Source organism: Hylobates moloch, unplaced genomic scaffold, assembly GCF_009828535.3.
Source record: "Hylobates moloch isolate HMO894 unplaced genomic scaffold, HMol_V3 SCAFFOLD_2, whole genome shotgun sequence".
NCBI lineage: Eukaryota > Metazoa > Chordata > Mammalia > Primates > Hylobatidae > Hylobates > Hylobates moloch.
Genome location: NW_026652277.1, coordinates 109,984,456 through 110,003,206, shown reverse-complemented (window position 1 = coordinate 110,003,206; position 18,751 = coordinate 109,984,456).

The following is an 18,751-nucleotide window of genomic DNA, read 5'->3' as shown; positions in this document are numbered from 1 at the left end:
TGCAACAGAATAAAGTACCCAGAAATAAGCACGGGCATATATGGTGCTCCACAAGTGTGTCCAGAATACACAATGAGAAAAGGATAGTCACTTCAAAAAACAATGCTGAAAAAACGAGATATCTACATGCAAAAGAATAAAATGGGATCCCTATTTCATATTATACACAAAAATCTACTCAAAATGGTTTGACAACTTAAACATAAGTTCTGACAGTGTAAAACTTCTTGAAGAAAACACAGGGAAAAAAAACTTCTTAACACTGGTCTTGGCAATGATTTTTTAAATTTTTTTGACACCACAAGCACAGGATTTTGTTTTTTTGTTAAGCCAAACATAGACTAATTGGACTACACCAGACTAAAAATTTTATGCGCAGCAAAGAAAATAGTCAACAAAGTGAAATTGCAACCTATAAATCGGAGAAAATATTTGCAAACCAATCTATTTAATAAGATATTAATATCTAAAACATGTAAGAATCTCCTACAACTCAATCGAAAAAATAAAAAACCCTCAAATAATCTGTTTAAAAAAAGGGGAAAGGAGTTGAATAGCCATAAGGTCTTATACACATGGTCACCAGGGATTTGAAAAAATGCTTAACATTACAAATCATCAGGAAAATGCAGACCAAAATCACAAGGAGATACTACTTCACACTTATTAGACTGATTATTTTCAAAAAGCAAAAGATAAGTGTTGGTAAGGATGTAGAGAAACTGCAATTCCTACACATTATTGAAAAGAATGTAGAATTGTGCAGCCACCATGAAAAACATGGTGGTTCCTCTGAAAAGAGAGCTACCGCAGGATCCAACAACGTTCCCTACCTTGTAAAGGTGTTTGTGAAAGGTGAGAAGTAGGTTTTGGTTAGAGGGATAGATTGTATAAATGGTTGTGTGTTTGTGTATGTAAACGTTTTAGAATGGGAAAGTCTGGGACACATTTGGTGTATGGAACAAAATATGAACAAGACATGAGTAAACAGAGGACATACAAATCTATGAACCTGACAAAAATAAGAAATTATGACAAGCAGTTATATGCCAATAAATTTGGGAAATTTTAACATAGATAAACAGATTTCTTGACTGAACTAGAAGTGGTAGAAAACTTGAATAATATAATGACTAATCATATTAAGTAATTTAAAAATATCTCCTCAAAATAAACAAATAAAACAAGCTCATATGGTTTGATAGAACATTTTGCATTTAAGAAGTGGTAATTTCAACTTTAACCTCATTCTTTCAAAGAAGGGAAAATGAAGGAACACGCCTTAATTAATTTTATAAGTTAAGTGTTGCCTAAATATTAATGATAAAAATTTTAACAAGGGAGGCACAATAAAGAAAAAAATGGCCAGTAATACATTTAGATGGTAAATTCCTAGAAATTAGATTACCAAAATGGTGATATTCAGGTTTATCATAGAAACAAATGCTTGGTTTTTTCTTAAAAATATATAGCATTTAAATACTACATCTTATCAGTTTAAAGGAAAAGAGTAAATATTATTTTCTCAATAGGTATAAAAAAGCAGAGCACATCCTGCATAAATTTATTATCAGCATTTGTGAGTCATTAGGTGAAAGAGTCAGATGTACCATTCCCCATTTGGCTTTTTGGTACCTAGATCCATTTATTTTGGCTAAGGAAGAAAAAACATCACATAGTGGAGGCTGCATCCTTTTGTGTATTAGCCCAACCTCACAAAGTATTGTCTCCCAGCCAGAGCCACCATAACTGCGTCTTTAATATTTTATTTCACCGTTCTTCTTGGTTAGTTGCTTCTGGGTGATGGAGTATATAATAGGGAAAAATCACTGAATATTATGGCATCAGCCTTCTGCCTTTCTTCTCTATATACTGAGCTCCTTAGTCAAAAGAAATACTGTGTAGAACATTGCAATAATAAATAAAATTTCTAACTACTGAGGAGTTGTGTATGGCAGAAGTAGGCAGAAAACCCAAATCAGTATCTACTGTAAGAATCTACTCACTGAGGAAAAATTCTGTCTAATGTGTTCTCCATGATAAAAGAGATCCAATGTCACTGGCTTATCACCAGGTGACTGAATATTGTTCTTTGCTCCTAGTAGAGAAGGTACTCAGCAATGCCTGCAGTCAGATTAAATAGAGAGGTCGGGGAGAAGCCAGAGAGGGTGGAGGGTGGTGCTTTTTGGAAAATTCATGCAAAATATGTTTTTTTAAATCTCTTACTTAACAAGTTCAATGGGCAAACACTGAGGTTAATATAGTAAAAAACAATGGCTGACATTGATAGAATAGTTCTTTTTAAAAATAACCTATAATTGAGTGTTTCCTCATTCACATTGAGTTTTCATATCAGAATCAGAAACTTTTACTTTCTAGGCCTCTTCTGTAATGATTCTTCCACACAATCCTGGACATGCCCAACATTATGGCTTCGTGAATGAGATGACACTGGGTTCAGTATGAGAAGTTCAGGTTCTTAACTCGGAGAGCATGAGTTTTCCTCCCAAACACCATTGGTTCACAGTGCAATTCCCCATCAGTGTTTGACATAGTGTCCACAGAGTACTGCAATCTGACAAGACGCACATTACACACTCTCAAATTCAATAAATCATAAGCACACAAGTGGCAACACTCCTTGCACTACAGCCTGGACCAGCTGGAAGACCTACATTTTTCTGAATCACACCCAAAGCTCTCAGTCTTGTGGGTTACTAAGTAAATTGGTAGCAGCAGCATTTCCAGATTATAACTATATAAAATAAATTCATTTTATATATATACAAAAACGAATGATAAATTATATAAAATCCAAATTTGTCCCAAATTTGTCCAGCAGGTATTGTTTCTTTTTCCTAGAGTTAAGGAGATCTGAATTGGTCCAGCATGCATTGTTCCTTTTTCTTAGATTTAAGGAGTCAAAGATGCAACTTATTTTGCACTTTGGAGAAAGCATTACAACATTCTCAAGACAACTGAACAGTCAGAAAATGTATTTCAGTGGCAAAAACCTAAAAGTCCTTCAGTTTATTTTCCACTGTCTACCATGCATGTATCTTTCAAGGTACCTAGTATATCTAGTACTTACCAATCAATATACTTTATCAGCATAGACAATCAATGGATGGACCAGCATGATTTCCTATAGGAAGCAAGATAATTAAGGTCACACTGAGCTAAATTATGGAGTCAAGCCCAGGAACTGATGAAGCCTTGTGGCAAAACAGTGCTGTTATACGCTGCTAGCTGAAACTAAGTGACTTCTGATGCTCTTTGTTTATTGGTATTGAGAAAAAAGTGCATTAATCAGCTTGATAGCTAATTTTCCAGGTGTCAAGAACTATATTTCCCATTTCCATTAAGGAGCAAATGCAACTGGAGACACTTCTTGATTGAGCTCATGATAGGCCACTATCATTCTCTATGATCTATCAGCTTTCTACACAGGCCAATGTTAAATGGAACTGTGATAGGAATAACTGCCTCGGTGGGTGAAAATTGCATCCTTCAGTTAATCTGGGCAAAAGCTTTGGAACCATTCTTGATTTCTGTCTTTCTCTCTCACACACATCCAATTTGCCAAGAAATTCTCTCAGGCTTATAGCCTCCAAACTGCTTTATACTTTCCTTTATCTTTGTCCCTTACCATTGATTTTCGTTGTAGCAACAGTAAAATTCTTCTAAAATGTAAGGCAGACAATGTCACTTGTCCACTCAAAATGCTGCAGTGATTTTCCATTTCACTCAGAGAAAAAGCTGAAATCCTTACCATAGCTTACAAAGCTGTATGGGTTCTGGGCCACATTTAGTCTCTGACTTCATCTCCTGATCTCTCTCTTGGTACCCACTCCAGCCATACCAGCCTCCTTGCTATTCCTCAAATAGTCCAGTCACTCTCCTGCAGAAAGTTCTTTATTCTAGTTATTTCTGCTGCTTGGTATGCTTTTTCCCTGTAAATCCATAAGCCTCTTTACTTTCTTCAAATCTTTGCTAAAAATTTCCAGGCTACTCTATTTAATATAGCCAACTCCCATCCTCCCCGTGTGAATCCATCATTCCTGCTGATTGCCTATACTCTGCTCTACATATTTTTACAATTTTCACCTGAGATATACTACATATCTTACTTCTTTTGCTTACTGTGTTTATTACTTACTATTTGTCTTCCTCTGCTAGAATGAGATGCCTATGATTTTAGAATCTTTCTTTGTTTTTTGTTCATTGATATATCTAAAAGTGAAGAATGGTGTGTGAAAAAGAAGAAGAGAAATATTTGAACACATGAACAGTATGTTAGTCCATTTTGTGTTGCAAAAGATGTTTATTTGGCTTGTGGTTCTGCAGGCTGTACAAGCATGGCACCCACATCTGCTCAGCGTCTGGTGAGGTCTTAGGAAGTTTTTAATTATGGCGGAAAGCAAAGGGGGAGCAGGCATGTCACATGGTGAGAGAGGGAGCAAGGGAGAAAGGGGAAGGTCCCAGACTATTTTTAACAATCAGATCTCGCCATCTCATATTAACTCATTACCATGGGGAGAGCACCAAGCCATTCATAATGGATCCACCCCCATGACCCAAATGCCTCCCACTAGACCAACCTACAACATGGGAGGTTACATTTCAGCATAGAATTTGGAGGAGACACACGTCCAAACCATAACAAATCTTTAAAATTTGTTAAGTGAAATCAGGGAAATTGCAAAAATGCATATTATGAAATTTAATTTACATAAGTAGACAAAATGAAAACTCTAATATTTTGTTTAGGAGCTCATCCATATATATTAAATATGGGGAAAAAAAGTAAGAAATGACAATCTCATAAGTTAAAATAGTAGTTATTTTTAAGCTTAAGGAGGGAAATTTAATTCAGAAAGGGACCACAAGTTACTTTAAGAATAAAGATGAAGTATCAGACGATACTTCTCTGACTGTAAGTCAAACTAGTATTTGATTATTCTTTATGCTTTTTCTTTTGTATGCATTAAGCATTTAATAAAATAATATTTTAATTTTTAATTTTAAAAAGTTGTTAGTATAAAACAAAAAAGAAGAGATAAAGAGGGCATTTTCACCCTTGTGCTGAGTAGATATTCATTCATTGATGCGTGCATTCATTCGTGCATTGAATACACACTCGTATAGAATGTATTATTTATTAGGCACTATCCTTGGTCCTAGGAATACCAGTGAAAACAATAAGGGGAGACCAACAAAAACATTTTGTCCTCCCAGACTTTAATGTTGATGTGAGAGTCAAGAAAGAAATAAATATATGAATACGCAGGCCATTAGATGTTTGTAAATATAATGAATGTGGTATTTTACAAATAATAAAAAGAAAAGGCCTCTCCGAGCTGAAACCTAAGAACTAGGGGATCCAGGCCATGTAAATATCTTGGAAAAAATATTTTGGGTAGATGGAAAATCTGGTGTGTAATTCCTGACTTTGGAGCATTTGGGAAATAGTAATGTGTCCTATGCAACTCAAAAGCCAAGCACTAAAAGGGCAGAGTTGCAGAATATGAGGCTAAACTGTTTTATACGGGCTTTATATTGTACTCTGCATCAGAAAGAAAGACCTGTGAGGCTTGATCAAAGAAATAGTATAACTGGAACATTTAAAACAGAGCTGTACTCGTCCATTGTTACATTGCTATAAAGAACTACCTGAGACTGGGCAATTTATAAAGAAGCTTAATTGGCTCACAGTTCCACAGGCTGTATGGCTGGGGAGGCCTCAGTACATTAACAATCATGGCAGATGGTGAAGGGGAAGGAGGCACGTCTTACATGACTAGAGAAGGAGGAAAAGAGAGAAGGGGAAAGTGTTACACATTTTTATAAACAACCAGATTTTACGGGAAATCGCTCACTATGGCGAGAACAGCTGAGGAAAAATCTGCCCTCATGATCCAATCACCTCCCACCAGGCCCCTCTTCCAACATTGGGGATTATAATTTGACATGAAGCTTGGATAGGGACACAGACCCAAACCATATTAGGAGCTATTCTGGTTGTAGAAAGATGAAGGCAGAAGTAGGGAAACTTGTTACAAGATACGCTATAGTTCAGGCAGGAGACAATAAGAACATGGGCCATGGTATCACACAGTAGGTGGTGAGAAGTGATCCTGGGTATATTTTGAAGGTTTGCCTGATGGGTTGGATGTGGGTTTTAAGAGAAAGAGAGGGGTAAAAGATAGCATTAGGGTCCGTAACCTGAGCAATTGAAAGATGGAGCTATTTACTAAGATAGGAAAGACTGTGGACAGAGCAGGATTCAAGTTCAGATTTAAAGATACTAAATTTGAGACATAAAGCAGATTAAGTGATTGGTCACAGAAACCTAGAGTTCAGGAAAGCAGTCTAGCGATACATATTTTGTGAATGATCAGAACACAGATGATTTTTAATGGCATGGGACTGAATGGAATAACCTTAGACTTGTGTGTAAATAGAATATTTCCAAGGACTAAGCCTTGACATTCCCCGATATTTGAAGTTAAAGAGTTGAGAAGCCAGCAAAGGAGTCTGAGGATGACTGGCTCGTGAGAATAAACAAGAGAGGCTGATGAATATTCCTGCAGCCATGCTAAGGAAGTGTTTCATGAAAAAATGAGTGATCAATTGTGGCAAATATAGCCATTATATTTAAAAAAATTGCTGCAGGGCACAGTGGCTCACGCCTGTAATCCTAACAGTTTGGAAGGCCGAGGAGGGTGGATCACCTGAGGTCTGGAGTTCGCAGCTAGCCTGGCCAACATGGTTTAACCCCCTCTCTACTAAAAATACAAAAATTAGCCAGGCGTGGTGGAGGGTGCCTGCAATCTCAGCTACTTGGGAGGCTGAGGGAGAAGAATCACTTGAACCTGGGAGGCAAAGTTTGCGGTGAACCGAGACTGCACCTTGCACTCCAGCCTGGGTGACAATAGTGAAACCGTCTAAAAAAAGATTGTCTACTGGAGTAATGTGGAGTATACCTGAAGAAGAGCTGCTTTTGTAAAACATTGAGAGCAAAAGAAATATGAGTAGAAGCATTGGAAATCTTGAGAATAGATACCAGAAAGCTAAACAATTTTCATTTTTATTAAAAGGAAAGATAGTTTCAATTCTCTTGAAGTTAGATAGAAGGTTTATTTTTAATATTTTTGATAGTACTTCTAGGAATGTTCATATCTTTACCTGATTTCTGCCTTATTGTGTGGTTCAGATCAACAGTTCATATGAGAATTTGAGTCATTCGACTTTGTTCGCTATGAGTAGGATATTTTACAATTCATTTTTCACTCTTTGCCCTCTGCAGAATCAAAATGTTCTTGGCATTCATGATTCCTGGGAATCCACCAGGGCATCAGGCACCAGTTTTCTTATGGTAAACTTTAGCAATCAGCAGCTACAATCAGCTGCCAGCCATAACCAGAACAATGTTTCAGCTGCAGATCTGAAGCCAGTTGGACAGAGATCTTGAGCTCATTATTCTTTTATGAATGTTGATGGTAGTGAACCAGACATTGCACTGATAGTCTTTCTTCCAACATTTACAGTTATCATAACTAAACCATTTTAATATCATATAATTTTATTCAATTGTCTTTTTAAAAAGATTAGGGATGCTGCACAAAAAATATCCCACAGTATTTTTAAGACTTCCACATGTGTGAACATAGTAAATGTGGAAGCTGAATTTTTTCCTTGCTTTTATACAGCACTATCAACTTCATCTGTCACTAACTTTCAACTTACACTTCTTAACAACCCCACTGATTCTTTCCCTGGTCGTTTGCTTCTTTTATTGATCTCTCTTTTCCAAAGGCATAGGCAGTACCAAGCATAACAAACAATTTAAGGTCTTTGTTTGTCTCTTGAGTCAAACAATTTAAATCCATCGGATGATAGTATCTCTTCAGCTCATAAACTTCGTAGTGGGCCTCAAAACACAAGTTTATGTTCTCCAAGTATAATCTTATTCTAATTTCTTTTTCTCTGTTGCTAAACAAGACCTTTCTTAGTTGCCCACTATGTTTGTTCTATCAATTTTGGATTTGCCAAAGAGTGGCAGATAAACATTCATTAAATTTAATTACCCATGTCATACATTCCTATGAAATTTTCATAAATATGCATTAAATATAATCTTAGCTTCCTTTTATGTTGTGTGTCACCGTAAAGGTTGTCTGAGGTATTGTTTTTTCACATTTAGTTATATCCTCAGGGTTATCATTTGTTATCCTGCAGAGTTTAGTAATGTTCTAATTCTCTGGCTATTTTCTAACCACATGAAGACTTTATGGTTCTCACTCTGTTTGCGACCCGAAAATAAAATATTTTCTCTAAAAATGAAACTAACACTTTATCAAATATCCTATTTTATTTCTTTCTTCCCACAAGCTCTGCTGAAGTTTGTTACAAAAAGTTTTTTTTTCAGATCTCATGCTCGACTTTAATGGGTATTACATTTATTTTCATTACTCATGACATAAAGAATTTTCAAAATTTTTGTGAACAAGGCTAGGTAACTTCTTAGACTTCATATTCCTTTGTACCCCATTCTGTGGGTCATATATTAAACGAGGGATTGGTGATAAAGTGGTGAACAGGATAGACACAGATCCTGCCCTCATAGACCATTAACCAGAGATAACAACCAATAGAACAGGTAGAGTGAATAACAGCAAAAGGAGAGGGGCCCATCCAATCCTTAGGCTTGAATGTTTCTTCACCCTTTATTCAGGTACCCCTCAGGATTTCATGGTAGAATGTTATTCAATTGGGATTCCTATTCTCTGCAGTTGAGAGCCTTATATTAAACGAACAAGACATAGATGAGGTACTTTGTGAGCAGCATGCATCTTGAGAACTGAGAGCTTGTGCAACAGCAGTAGAAGCAAGCCAAACATAAATTTGCCAACTTTAGGATTCTGCTCAGTGTTAACATCATTGGGATTAAATTGTTGAAATGCAAGAAGGATACTTGTAATATATTTTTCTTTGCCATACGGTCTCTGTTTTACACCTGTCATCCTAAGATTACTTCAAGTCTTTAGATCAACTGTTGGCTCTGAAATAGGAGCCTGCATTAAAAGGAGCTTAGTCAGAAAATTATCTAGTAAAGTCTACTTCTTTTAATTATTATTATTATTTTTGAAACGGAGTCTTGGTCTTGTTGCCCAGGCTGGGGTGAAGTGGCACGACCTCAGCTCACTGCAACCTCTGCCTCCCAGGTTCAAGTGATTCTCCTGCCTCAGCCTCCTAAGTAGCTGGGATTACAAGCACCTGCCACCAAGCTCGGTTATTTTTTGTATTTTTAGTAGAGACGGGGTTTCACCATGTTGACCAGGCTGGTCTCAAACTTCTAACCTCCTGATCCGCCCACCTTGGCCTCCCAAAGTGCTGGGATTACAGGCCTGAGACACCGCGCCCAGCCCTTTTAATCTTCCGTGAAGAGCATGTGTGACTGTAACCCAACCACTATCCTGAATACGACGTTTGTTTGTAGAATTTGTGGAAGGAAATGGATAAAGAAAAATGTAATATACTACTAATTCATGATTATGCTAGACCAAGAACAAAATGGTATGTAAAGGCCACATAAACTTGCAGAAGCTGAGAAAGGATGCTTCAATAATGAATAATATAAAAAGTACAATTAGATGAGCAATATAAACAGAAAGTGTCTTCAAAAATATTCACAGAAAGCATTCAGTGCACAGCTTCCAGGATTTTCAGAAAAGAAAATGCAAAAATGGGGGCTGGTTTTCAGAGGCAGGATACTTTTCCTGGTACAAAAAAAGTGGCTAGGCCTTAGAGGACATGGCTGAGATCTACTCACTAAAATAAGAATTTGGCCAAAGAAAAAGGCAGGCAATAAATGATCTACAAGTTACCAGCAATGAAACTAAACTGATGGTAGACCAACGAGCTAAACCTCTGGAATGTGTTTAGTATTCCTACCTTATTCACAGTTCAGATTTCCATGATAATTGGTTGTGTGGAGCCGACCACAGTCTAAAAATACTAAATGAAAAATTCCTGAAATAAACTATATATTTTAAATTACACACAGTTTTGAGGAGTATGATGACATCTTGTGCTGTCCTGCTGTGTTCCAGGACATGAATCCTCCTTATCCATGCCCTAGATACTCACTGCTCACTAGTCACTTAATATTAATAGTTGTCTAGGTTATAAGATGGACTATCACTATATCACAGTGCTTGTGTTAAAGTAACCCTTATTTTATCTAATAATGGCTCCATAGTGCAAGAATAGGAATGCTGTCATATTGTTATCATTGTTATATTTTAATATGAGTTATTGTTATTAATCTCTTATGTGCCTAATTTATAAATGAAAGTTTATCATAGGTATGTATGTATAAGGAAAAAAGCATAGTATACATAGGGTTTGGTACTATCCATGGTTTCAGTCATCCACTGGGGATACTGGAATGTACCTCCTGTAGATAAGGGGCAGCTACTGTATTCTATTTTCCTGTGACATAATGGAATCTATAATAGGGAGATGCTGATGTAATCTTAATTTACAAATTAGGGAATTGGAGAGGGTTCGGTCGAGGTAAATAAAACTCAGAGATGACCTTGAGTTTATGCCAGTGAATAATCTTTATAAGAGGCAACACTGTGAGCATTTTGTGGTGTTGTTACAAGGCTGCCAAAGTGACTGTCTTCCCGTAACTGACAAGAACTTTCTTCCCAGTTGTGAGTGGCCAGAGATTTGTCACAGCACCAGTAGCTTCAATGATTTGAAAAAAGTCTTGATTGGAAGCACATCCTCAAGTTCAGTTTCAAAACCTTAGAAATTTATATACACTTTAGTGAATATTAATCTGATTCAAGCAGACCATTTCCCCCATGAATTATAAAGGGTTTGAATAACCCAACACTTATCTGAAATGTTATCTTTTTTCTCTAGTCATATCCCTGATGAGTAGTTTTTTTCTTAGTCCCTCCTGACTTGACATTCTCATTATTCATTTTTGGACACTTGTTTATCCACATTTCCCCAAATCATTTCCTGTTTATAGATTGCACCAAGTTTTAGTCTAGAGTGCTTTGAATATAATGACTGATTATGCTTCCATTCCTGGAAACAGTACTAAGCATGCCAGTCACAGTTCTGTAAACTTGTTTACCCTTTAGGGAGGAATATTTGATCTTATCATTTCCTGAAATTTACCTCTTTTTAATTTACAAATGATTATATATAGCTGAGCCTCTACTTCAGGGATTTGATAATGTCTCTACTTAGGAGTAGAGACCTACTCTTTGATTCTGTATCTGTCTTCACATCAATGGAATATTCTACTCTTACTAAAGTAAATCTGACATATTAGCAGAAGATTGATATAATGCATTTGGTGAATTCAATAAAATTGCAACTTGCCTTTTACTATTAATAATTTTCTTCTATGTTTTAAAAATTTCTTTCCTAAAAAGTAGCTGAACATTTGTCCCATTGTTTATAATTTTTTATATCTTTGAGTACCAAACTCATCATTGTCTTAATTGTTAGCTTTATGTGCTTATTAAAATGATCTCAAATTGTATATATTTTATACTTGTTTTTAGCCTCAGTTTTTGTTTTCATATGACACTATTGTGATTTTTAAAATAATAATCTTTAATAAAAGTAAAAATATTTAATGTTTTAAAATAGTATTTCTATGATTGTATTGAGTTTAAAAAAATTTTTCTTTGACTTTCAGGAGCTTAGACTTTTTCTTAAGTGTACTAGATGACTGCAAGGGGTTTGAGTTCTCAGGAGAATCTTATGATTGAACTGTTAATTGCTGTGCATTTAAACTGTCTCAATCATGAGTCAATATAATCAATTATGTAAAAATCTATTGTCTTTCAAATAGAATATACGTAAAACCTATTATTAGTTATTTGATATATTTCTAGGTTTTATTTCAATAACTTTCTTTTTTTTTTTTGAGATGGAGTCTTGCTCTGTTGCCCAGGCTGAAGTGCAGTGGCACGATCTCGGCTGACTGCAACCTCCGCCTCTGAGGTTCACGCTATTCTCCTGCCTCAGCCTCCCAAGTAGCTGGGACTACAGGTGCCCGCCACCACGCCTGGCTAATTTTTATTTTTTTATTTTTAGTAGAGATGGGGTTTCACTGTGTTAGCCAGGACTTCCTGCTAACTGTGCATTCAGTAACATCATACTAGTGGCCTGGAATTGGCCGTGGTGGGAGTATTTACACCACAGAAATCAACAAATGCTGCAAATCAGGGGTTTGGGTTTTGAGAAGCAAAGTGTTAATTATTTACCAGCAACTGCTAATAAAAGCTCAAAATTAAAGTATATAAAATAAACATGTACAATGAAAATGGCAGTACTTCCCCCAATCTCATCACCTAGGGATGATCTCTAATTTCGGTGTAATGTAACCTTCCATATAGTGATATAGTAACAATTTGTGTGTTAATACAAAACAAAACAGGCAAATTCCAATAAAATAATTGATTCAGACAAAGGGTATGTAATGCAGTGGCCAGAATTCCAGTATGGCCTCCAAGATTTCTGCTCCTTGATTTGTATAACCTCCTCTTCTCGATGTTGGTAGTTACCCATGAATATGCTGGGAAAGCACACCCATAATTTGGCTAATCATAAGTTGGGCTTGAGTCACTCCCAAGAGATTATCCTGGCGGGACTAACTTAACTAGATGAGTATTTTTAAAGAAAGTAAAGTATCAGAGGGATGCTCTCCTGCTGGCCTAGAAGAAAACAAGAGTCATGTTGTAAACTGCCCATGGAGGCAACCATCTAATGGCTTCTAAGCTGAGAGTGATCCCCAGCAAACATGCAGCAAAACAAAACCAAATACAGACTCCATCCTACAATCACAAGTAACTGATTTTTTTAACAACCTGCATAGTCTTGGAAGACGATGCCAAGCTCCAGATGAAGTTGCAGCCCTGGTGGACATCTCGATTTCAGTGTATGGGTCTCTGAACAAAGGCTTCACTGCCAATAGAAACTGTGAGATAATAAATAAGTGCCAATATAGGCTTCTAAATTTGTGGTAATTTGCTATTCAACAATAGAAAACTAGTACAGCTTGGAGGAAACATTCAACAATTTTTAGAGAATGGTGACTGACACAGAATGAAGGAAAAAGAGATCCAACTATAGGGCTTTTAAGAATGATTATTCGTATTCCTCCCAAGGAAGAGTGAAGGGCTTCATGGTCCAGACCTGGCTATATCACCTGGTTATCCCCTGTAGCACCATATGGAGCTCTGATGGTTGAATGGGAAACAGCACAACCTCTTGAAACTTGGATTCCCACGATTGTGGGAGAAACGGAGTAGGATAGTGACAAACAGAGAGTAGATTTCAGTCTGAAAAGGTTTAACTCTTTTTGTTGGTGGGGTCAGTGCCTTGGACTTCGTTTCAGGGGTGTTAGTAAAACCTAGTTGCAAGAAGTGCTACCTAAAAGTCCTTCGTAAGGAGCCCTAAGGTTGAGCTTTGAACAGCTGTATTCCCATAGCTATCATATCTAAAATACCCTGCTGGCCTGGGTTAGGAGCAGATAAAACTAGACTCTATAATACAGAAATCAATATTTTTCTCCTTGTGGATCTGTGTTTGCAAGAAGTGAGGGCAACTCCGGTGAAGCTGGCTAAAGGCAGATGAAACATCCCCTCTTCAGCCATGAAGGAAGTCTGGAAAATTATTTTATCGTTTAAATTGGCTTTTCCTTGATAATTTGATATAAGAAATATATTTAACCTTAATACTTTTCAAAGGAGTCAGTACGACATTTATGTTTCCATTGTATTAATTAATTTTTAAGATTTTTATCAAGTATTAAGCACTTTTGTTTAGGAAGACATAATTAAATAAAACAAAAATAAAATATTTGGTGACATTTTTGTGAACATGATAATTTATCCTCTAAAATTAAAAAAATCAATGTCATGGGGTGAAATTTTATTTCAAATACTTGATGATCATCAACTTAAATACAGTGGATATTATTGATAATTTTAAGTTGTGAAAAACAAAAATATATATAATTGTATGTTTTATGAATATACTTATAATGTATGGAGAGATAGAGAAACGAAAAATTAAGATTTAAAAAAATCCATGCGGTAGAGGCATATTTGAATAAATTAACAAAATGAATCTGAAAGAATGAGCAATCTATAACTGACGTAATTTGATAATCTAAATTTCTTGGTAATCTGTGAGACTCTGGCAAGTCTACTTGGCGTCATTAAAGTTTATGCATGTAGAATTTGGTACAAATCCCTGTCCCATGACTGTGTCCTGTATAAGAGAGCCAGCCCTGACAACTTTGAAAAAGAGTAGAGGGAGAATTGCTTACATCAGTGGGTGATTAAGTCACCAATATCAAGATCTTTACACAAGCCAAAATAGAGGACAATAGTTACTAGCTGAGTTTGTAACCCAGAGAAGTGGTTGAAATATTCCTTTTATTAAATTGATGTTCATCAAATTTAATGGATAACATGATATATCTTTCAATTACATCTAGGATTTTGTTAATTTAAATAAGATAAAGCAAGAGACATGAGTGTAATCTTGATAATTTAAATAGAATAAACACACTAAGAAGCAGAAGTGTGAACTCATCAAGGAACAAGGGAGAATGAAGCAGGGTTTATCAGGTGGAGTTGGACATGATTATGTTGATTTGGACCCATGTTGGAAACAGAAGCTCTGGTAGAATCCTGGTTTCTCCTTTCCTCGTAAAAAGTATCAGCAGTAATCTCTAATGAGTAAACAATGATTTATTGCATTACATTAAAGTTATCAGATCCCCTTACAATTAATGACCCTAGACAAACTGTTATTACTTGTAGCTCTACCTGGATGCCAACACACAGAACAATTGTGATTAGCTTAACCAGACTACCCCTTGAAGGAAGTCTGAAAAGGTTCTGTTCAAACTGTCTGGTGTGGGTGAGGTGGGATGCAATAGCTGGCCTGAAGGCAGCAAAACATCTCATCCTGGAGCAGCAAAAAGAGACTCAGAGTTAGGAGTGATCTAATGTCTCTCAGCCTTCCCCTAATGTTGTGACAACGCATAAGTTTTCATTCTCATAAATCAGCTTTGATTTTTCTCTGGTTAAGATTCTAAATTTGGGTTGTCTCCCATGTATAGAATTAGAATAATTTATGAAAATACAATCTGAATCAGTAACAGAAAGCATTTGCAATGGGGAATTTGGTAGAATATATAGCTTAAATAAAATCACAGACAGAAATAAGATTTAAATTTTTCTAAAATAAGCATGTCCAGAATACAAATAGTATAATAGGATGAATCTAAAGGGAGGCTTTTTCGAATAATACATGTCTGCTTGGAAACCAACTATTCTACACTGAAACTCTCTTTAGGGAAATGGCCATGTAAAAGACCCCACAGTGATATGGTAGATTAATTAGTGTTCGCAAATACACATCCATATGCCTTTATCCTACCCCCCGCCCCCCCACCTTAGGAGTACATATCACATTCTTTCAGTATTGGCTTAATTTCTGACATACTTTGCTTAATGAAATGTAAGTCAGTTTGGCATATGTCCATCCCATCTGAGGAGAAGCTTGAAATGTGATTGCAGAGTTTTCTTAATCTCTTGCTAATTCCCACTGCCAAAAGAAGGGGCATGTCCTAAGTGGTCCTTTTAGCCTTGGTGTTAAAACGGAAGAATTGTGGGGCACAGCCGACCTGAATGAATCAGAGCCACAGTAGTTGCAGATAACCTACAGTCACCAACACATACTGAGGCAGGGAATAAATATTATTATAAAACGCTGAGAGTTTGGCTTGTTCGTTTAGCAACAAAGCTGCCTAATACAAGTGGGCACTTAAACAGTAGTTAAATAAATACATAAATATGTCTTTTAGAAGTCAAATTTAGTAAAAAGAAAAAGTAAAAATATGCATTGTAAACTACAGTTCTGTTTTTAAAAATACTTTATTTTGTTAAAATAACTCTTTACATTACAATTTTTGAATAATGGTTGTTCCATTTTTAATTATGAGCAAGATTTTAATTATAAAGTCATGAGGATGCTATTCAAATACTGACCAATTTTCCAAAAATATTGTGGTTCACTCATGTAATGAGAAATGTACTATTTACAGAGAAAGAATGTTCAGATATTTCTTCACTACAAAATTAATGAAATAGTAATAAATGCTATGACAATATTAACCTTATTTCCAATATTTATCAACCTACCATGACTTCCAATTAGCTTTGAAACTCAAGTTGAATAAATGTCCTTCAGGAGAGTGATGAGCATACCCAGAATCACATTAAGAACTACCTTTTTCATTAGTTAACGACTTTATTCAAGTCACCTCCAGGCTGATTGTAAACTCCAGCATGCTTTCAGACTTTAAAATTACACACACACACACACATAGAAACACACACACACACACACATACAAACTTAAATGCCTACATTTTAAAAATGTCATCATTTTTTACACTAAAAATGTTTAAGTAGGAAAATATTAAAGAAATTCAGTCAAAATCTGATATAAATTATAACATGTACAATTCAGGCAATTGGCATTAATCTGAACAAGACCTGGGATCTTGTTCCAATTTCATTATTTGCATTAATTATGCATTGGCAGTTTATTTTTTATGCATGAGAACTGAGAGAGATACCATTCCTACTGTGTATCATAATTGCCATTTCAGAAGTGAAAAATGTTTCATAGCAAATATTGTGAAATATTGGGAAGGCCACTTTAGCTTTATGCTTATATGATTGTGTTTAATCTCATTTTTCCAAATTCATTGCTAAACTGATATGCAATACTATTATTTCATAAATTTTGCTTTTCAATTTGTTGAATGAAGACACTATGCATATTGGAATTAGCTTCCCATTTTCAAGAAAGTTTTAAAGCTTGCAATTCATTTTTTAAAAAGGTACACGTTTCTAAATGTCATTGTCTTCAGCCGTAAGATGACAACATTTTAAATATGTCATTAAAATGTATCCTACCTGATTTGTAGTGGAAATAAATATTCAAGGAAGTTATCCATGTAATCCTATTAAAGCAGAGTTCGCAAGGAAATGTTTCGCATGCTCTTGAAACTTTGATGGTTGTAAGCCATGCTATAGCTCTGTTGTTAAATTTTCCCAAAGCAGTTAAAGCTAATGGCAGTAACAAATGAAATGCTGTAAATCCAGGAAAGCATCAAGCTTGCTTAATTCCTGAGGCATAAATTTTAATCATTGAAATATAATTTTTTTTTCCTGTTTCCTTAGCTAATCTCACTTTTCTTTGTTTTTCCCCAAGAGGATTTGGTATTTTGCTAAGAATGAAATCAATTACAGTACAACTGCAATTTATAAGGGATTTAGTATTAGACAGAAGTCACTAAGATGAGAAAAAGGTGTTTCATGTTTCACCCTGTTTTTTAAGCAAAGGAGTGTCTTTCTGTCTCTCATTCGTTTTGTTTTATTTCTTCTATTTTCCATTGAAGAATTTGGCAAATCAAGCCCATGGAATTGACATTCAGTTAGGCAATTATTTCTTGAATATCTTTTACTACCTTTTTGAAACTTAGAATACTAATTTATGTAATTTATATTATTCAATTGGAGTTCATATATGGACTATAGAAATTTGTTTTGCCAGTGTAACATTGAAATTTCTCCATCAGAATTCCCAAGTATGTTTGTCAAAAACACAGATTCCCAGGCTCTCACCATAGCACACTGAGTCAGAATGTTCGTTTATACATCCCATGTAATTGGATATTTAATATGACCCTCAAATGATTTCTAAGTTTGAGAACCATTACTATAAATGAGGAGATAGCCAAATACATAGAATTACTGGCATTTTTTCACCCTCTCTCCTCTTCACTTGGCTTTTTTTTTCTTTTCTCAATTTTATTTACTATAACTGTATCTTCAAAGTTGACCTTCACCTTTCATCAATAGAATTGTAGCACTGCTGGGTAAACCTGAAATAAATTAAATTTGTGCCCTAAGGTATTAAGCCTTATTTTTTGCATTTCATTAAATTTGTTATGTTTCTTATGTTTTCAAGCAGGAAATTCATTGGGTCTTTTTGTAGATTAGCATACATGTGTTTGCAGAATATCATATTTTAGTGAGTAGAAAAATTGTCTATACTGGACTTTTATAAGGAATCTGAGGCCCTTCCTTTCAAGAGACTGAAGTTATTTAGTGAAAATTCAATTGGAATAACTGAAATGATCAATATCTAGGAAGAATAAAGTGTATTTGTCAAAAGATGAATTAATTCCTTTGTAATTTAAAGAAAATTATATTCAAATCAGAGGTGCCTAAAAGAAAAAATGCAAGGCAATAGAATATAAATAATATAATATGTGCTGTAATACCATTCTGTAGTGCATGAATAGGCAAAGTACTCAAACTACTGTATATTTCAGTCCAGTAATGTATGACTCATTTACACATGCACAACACAATCGAAATTAAACTGGTGTTGATTTAAACGCAATCCACATTAAACTAATAGAATGAAATAAGTAATTCCTAAATTTCTACCTAAAAAATCTTATATATTGGAAAATAGTTCAATATAGAGTATAAATTCAAGGAAACTGCTACATTTGCTAAAAGTGCATTACAATGTATGTCATATTAAACATGGAACGAACACACACACACACAGACACACATACACACACACACAGATTATAATCTAAACATTTTCT